Source organism: Triticum dicoccoides, chromosome 7B (assembly GCF_002162155.2).
Source record: "Triticum dicoccoides isolate Atlit2015 ecotype Zavitan chromosome 7B, WEW_v2.0, whole genome shotgun sequence".
Lineage (NCBI taxonomy): Eukaryota > Viridiplantae > Streptophyta > Magnoliopsida > Poales > Poaceae > Triticum > Triticum dicoccoides.
Genome location: NC_041393.1, coordinates 226,226,631 through 226,233,038, shown reverse-complemented (window position 1 = coordinate 226,233,038; position 6,408 = coordinate 226,226,631).

The window sequence follows — 6,408 nt, the reverse complement described above, 5'->3', positions numbered from 1 at the left end:
GGGGGGGGGATCACATATATATATGTAGAGGGAGCTAGGAGAGTCCAAATGAGGTGCGGTTTTCGGCCACGCGATCGTGATCGAACGGCGAAGAGCATGGGAGAGAGTTAGATGGGTTTTGGGCCAGTTTGGAAGGGTGTTGGGCTGCAAGACAAAAGGGGCTTTGCGGTTACCCGGTTAACCGTTGGAGTATCAAACGACCTCCAAATGGCACGAAACTTGATAGGTGGTCTACCGGTGGTATACCAAGGCCGCTTGGCAAACATCATTCCATTCCGAGAAAGTTTAACACCCGCACATGAGAAGAGGTAAAAGGGGAACGCCGGGGGACATAGGAGTGCCGGATTGCAAAACGGACAACGGGGAAAATGCTCGGATGCATGAGGCGAACACGTATGCAAAATGAAATGCACATGATGACATGATATGAAATGCAGATGATGACATGGCAAAATGCAACACGCAAGCAAATGACATGGCAACAACGGCGAAAAACTGGCAGACACCTGGCGCATCGAATCTGGGGCGTTACAACACTCCTCCACTTACAAGAGATCTCGTCCCGAGATCTTAGGACCGAGACAGAAGGGAAAAGGGATGAGGTGAAACAAGAACTCAAGAGAAGAAGCAAAGAATCGAGAGCACTCGAGATGAAGAGAGGAACGACGAGGATGACGAGAATCAAAAGCTCATGGAATCAAATAGACTAAGAAACCAGTCGTTCTAACCGGAGTGGTTAGAATGAGAAAAGAAACAAATAAGTCTGAAAGGATTTAGGCAGCACTCCGGCTGAAAATGGAAGGATTAGAACATGAACTTCACAAGATGGGATGACACTAACTCTTGACGAATGAATTAAATCATGAAGAACCACCATGAAGAACTCCGGTGACAAAAGGATGATGAGATTGAATGAAGGATGAAAGAATAAGATGAGCCTTGCGATGATTTAGATGAAGGTTCCGATGAAATAGCCGAGGAAGCTTTGAACTCCGGAAAAGAAAAGATGAAAACACTTGGAACTAGAATTTATTCATCAAGAACAAACTTCGAAGGAACGGATTAATCACTTGGATGAAATAAGAATAAGATTTATTGTATGCTTATCCTTCATCAAATTAAATTGATGGCAAGCAATGGATTTTGCATACTACTTATTCTTCTTGAAAAGGATTAAGAAGTGACATATCGTGAACTTGAGAAGGTCTTCATGAACCACCGGTAGGATTGAAAAGAACGAATGGATTAATATGATAATCAAAGAAAAAAAATCTTGAACGCACCACCGGTAGAATTAGAAAAAAAATGAATGACGAAAGAGAATGAATCACCGGGAAGAATTAGAAAAACGAATATGCTTAAGGGGATTTAGATGCAAAAGAACAAAGAGATCATGAGCTAATTAAAGAACACTTGAACGAAGCACCGGGATAAATAGAGAACGATAACTGGGATGATGGCCTCCGGTGATTAGAAATGGAAAACAACTCCTGAAATGCTCCGGATGGGTAAGCAAAATAATATCTGACAAATGGAATAATTCGAGAGGCTAACAAGAAGCTAGAACCACGAATCTTCGAGAGAACATGCAAGATTTAGAGGAAAAACTCTTCTTTAGTCTTCAAATGACGACGGGAAGCACCACCAAAATTACTGAGATACTCCGGAAGAATGAAAAGCGAAGAGGTTGAGCCAACAATGAAAACAATTTGAACGAGATCTTGGAGAGGGCATGTGACTGATGGCATCCATTCTTACGTCACACTCGAAAAGAATTAAGAATGTCACCGGAATAATTAGAAGAGTCAGGTAAGATCCTGGGAAAAGACCTGTGGGTTAGGGCCCACTAAAAGAAAACACCGTTGGAAAAAGGGATTGTTGAACAGGTAGAAGATGCACCGGAACAATGAAATATTTCAATGAGGTGACCACCTCGAATTAATTGGAACACGGACGAATCTCCTAAGATGTCTTGAACACTCCGGAAGGATAAACTGGCGAGAGGCGAACGAGCAAGGGGAAAACATTTGAGCCGAGGAAAAGAATACGATCAACACCGAAAAACTAGAATTGAGTGCACCGGAAAAAGAAAGGGATGAAGAATGATGAACGAGACGAGAATTCACCGGTTGAAATGATTGACAAAAGATTGAAGAGGCTCCACATGAATGAAATTGATGCTCGAAACAGACTCAAGCTCCGGGAAGAAGAGGGTGGGAGGGCGGGAAAACAAAGGAAACTTGGAAGGGGAACCGACAAATATCTTGAAGAGAAAACACCGGTTAAAATCATTGAGGAAAGAAAAGCAAAGACTTCGCACGAGTAGGATGGATACTCGATTACGGACTCCGGTTCCGAGATGAAAAAGGGAGGGCGGGTGGGAAAATAAAACAACTGAGGATTGAACTCAAAGATGAAGAGGCTCGAGTCAACTTGACGAGAAATGCACCGGATGAAAAGAGCTGAGAACCAACGATCAGAAAACCAACTGCGTGATCCTAAAGAAAAATTTGAAGGGGAAGAGGAATAGTTCAAAACACCTACGTCAAGATTCCTCACCAGAGCGACGAAGGGACTGAGGAGTAAAAAGAATTCCTACTCTCCGATATAACTAGACTCCGAAAACAGTTTTCTTCTAGACTCGACAACGGCCAAACTACACGATCAATCAAGGGGGCTCCTAGGGTCGGTTGAGGCTCTGATACCAACTTGTCACGCCCAATATGCGACCCTATCCAAAAGGAACTCGAAGGTCCCACCAAGGATAGACCCGCATATTGGAACGCTTTTGCAAGGTGGATATCATTACATCAACATTACATAATAGATGGGGATACATACATAAGACATACAATGCCACACGAATACAACATCATATACAAGATCAACATCCGACTACGAATGAAACATAAACAGAAGCTCAAACGACATCCACCCTGCTAGCCCAGGCTGCCGACCTGGAACCTATCCCATGATCGAAGAAGAAGCAGAAGAAGAACTCAACACAAGCAAGCATCGCTCTCGCGCCATGATCATCGCATAACCTGCACCTGCAACTGTTGTTGTAGTAGTCTGTGAGCCACGAGGACTCAGCAATCCCATTACCATGGGTATCAAGACTAGCAAAGCTTAATGGGAAAGGAAGGGGTAAAGTGGTGAGGTTGTAGCAGCGGCTAAGCAAGTATGGTGGCTAACCAACGCAAATAAGAGTGAGAAGAGAGCAAGCGGAACGGTCGTCAACTAGCAATGATCAAGAGGTGATCCTGAACACCTACTTACGTCAAACATAACCCAGAAACCGTGTTCACTTCCCGGACTCCGCCGAGAAGAGACCATCACGGGTACACACGCGGTTGATGCGTTTTAAATCGGATCTGGTGTCAAGTTATCTACAACTGGACATTAACAAATTCCCATCTGCCATATAACCGCGGGCACGGCTCTCGAAAGTTTATACCCTGCAGGAGTGTCCCAACTTAGCCCATGATAAGCTCTCGCGATCAACGAAGGATATTCCTTCTCCCAGGAAGACCCGATCAGTCTCGGAATCCCGGTTTACAAGACATTTCGACAATGGTAAAACAAGACCAGCAAAGCCGCCCGATGCGCCGACAATCCCGATAGGAGATGCACATATCTCGTTCTCAGGGCAACACCGGATAGGTCGGCCTACGAGTAAAACCAGCCCTCGAGTTGCCCCGAGGTGGCCCCGCAGTCTGCCCAGTTCGGACCAACACTTAGACAAGCACTGGCCCGGGGGGGGCTAAAATAAAGATGACCCTTGGGTTGGCCGACCCAAGGGAAGGGTATAGGTGGTGGTGAGACAAATGGTAAAACCAAGGTTGGGCCTTGCTGGACAAGTTTTATTCAAAGCGAACTGTCAGGGGGGTCCCATAAATCACCCGACCGCGTAAGGAACGCAAAATCCGGGAACATAACACCAGTATGACGGAAGCTAGGGTGGCAAGAGTGGAACAAAACACCAGGCATAAGGCCGAGCCTTCCACCCTTTACCAAATATATAGATGCATTAATAATATAAGAGATATTGTGATATCCCAACATAACCCTGTCCACCATGGAGCAATCTTCAACTTCACCTGCAGCTAGCAACGCTATAAGAGGGGCTGAGCAAAAGCGGTAACATAGCCAAGCAACGGTTTGCTAGGAATGGTGTCAAAGGTTAGAGGTTCATGGCAATTTGGGAGGCTTGATGAGCAAAAAATAGGTAACGCAGCAAAGCAATAGAACGAAGCAACTAGCATAGCAATGATAGTAGTGAGATCCAGGGTAGCGGTCATCTTGCCTGAAATCCCGCAAGGAAGGAGAATGAGTCCATGAAGAAGATGAAGCCACGAAGACGAACCAAGCGTAGACGAACGAATCCTCACGATCGCAACGAAACGGGAGCTATCGACAAGAAGTACACAATATAGTAAACACACCACACATGACAAGACATGATGCACAACAAGCATGATGCATGACAAAGCTACATGAAGCTACTCATGGCAAGAGATGATGCAAACAAGAACAACACATCAAAGCAAGTTTAAATGAGGCCGGAAGCAACATATAACAATTCCGGAAAGTCCTCATATGCATATTTCGAAATTGGTCCAGAACTGAATAAACATTAAGTTGAAGTTGTTAAACAGCAAGTTAAAGAGCACCAAGAGGATCTACACAAAATTCTAGTCAAGTTACATATAAAGTTCATTAGATTCTGAGCTACGGCCTAGAAGATATGAGCAAAACAAGTTAAACATGGCATTGATGCAAAATGCATACAAACATCAAGCAAACACACCAAAACAAGGATGCAACATGATAATATGGAACTACATGCAAAAACAAGCAAGTTTCATATAAAGCACACTCAAACGGAGCAACGGTTCAACACATACACACTATACAAGTCATAGCAATAATCTGTCCATAACAGCAACTAGGCATCTTACAAGCATCAAAAGAACATGCTACAGCACCCCAACATAAGAACAAAAGGCATGAGCATGAAGTACTGGTAAAGCATAACAAAACATGAACACTGAGCTATCTCCAGAAATAACTAGAACATGCTCAAAAGGACATGGGAAGATTGCAAATAATAACAGTTTCAGACTTTAGCAGAAATAACATCAGGTTGCAATGTTTAGAGCTATCAAACAACATGTTACAGGAACATATCATGGCAAACAAAGGCATGGCATGATACTACTAAATGCATAGAACAAAAGACCCTTACTGACCATGAGCCAAAAAGGATCAGAAAATAAGATGGCACCCATGTAAACATGGCAAGTTATATTACACATTCAAACATGGCAGGAACAACAATAAGTAGGCATGTTGGTGAGCTTGAACCACTCACCACAGAGCAATACATGGCATGGCAAGGCAACCAACAGTAAGGAGGCATGTTTGTGAAGCTAAGCATGGAAATATCAAGTTCATAGGGTGCATGGATCACTAGCAAAACACATGGAAACAACTGAACTTAATGTTAACAGGCTGACAGCAACATCATTAAGCAACTTTGGAGCAAGATTACAACAAGCTACAGCAGGCTATAATTGCAATTAAGGGCATGAATGGATAGAGCATGACATGTATAACAACTCATCCTTAGTGAACATCTCCAAAATAATGCACGAAATGACTTGTAGCAGCAGGTTTACATAGCAACAAAATATAACAGAATCTGCCTAGCAAAACAGCAACAGCAAGTACCCTATTTAACAAGCTCGATGCACTCAGCACACAACTCACAAAAATACATGGATAGCACCACTGGAAAGATGGCATAGCATAGATCAAAACACATGTATAGCTCATACTCATAGGATGCACACATCAATCATGGCAAAAATGACAAATGAGCATGTTATAACAGCTTCAGCAGATTAACATCAACATGCACTCTTCCAATAGCATTTCGGGCATCAAGATGAGCTCCAATGAAAATGGTGCAATGGAATGAAATGAAGTACTCGTCGAGGCGAACAGTTTTACATATTACACGCACAAAACGGAGCTACGTATGCGGAGATACGGTGCGATGAACATGACATGATTACGCAAAATATTCAGGGACTTAGTCGTTTCCAGAAAAAAAATAGAGATGAGCGCAAGATACTAAACGCTGCACTGGGCGCGGATTTGGCAGGCTGCTCACCACGGGCTCGGCCCAGCAGGACGGAGGGCGAGGCGGGCCGGAGGGGAGACGGGCCGGGGAGGCCGAGGCCCACGCGGGACTGGGCGGCCCCGAGCGGAGACCGGGTGGATCGGGCTCCTCCCGATCCGCGGCGACGGCGCGTTCTCCGGCGGAGGCGCGGTTGCCGAGCGGCGAAGCAACCGGCGGCGGCGGGGATCGGGGCGCGGGGGCGCGGCTGACGGCGGGGGAGG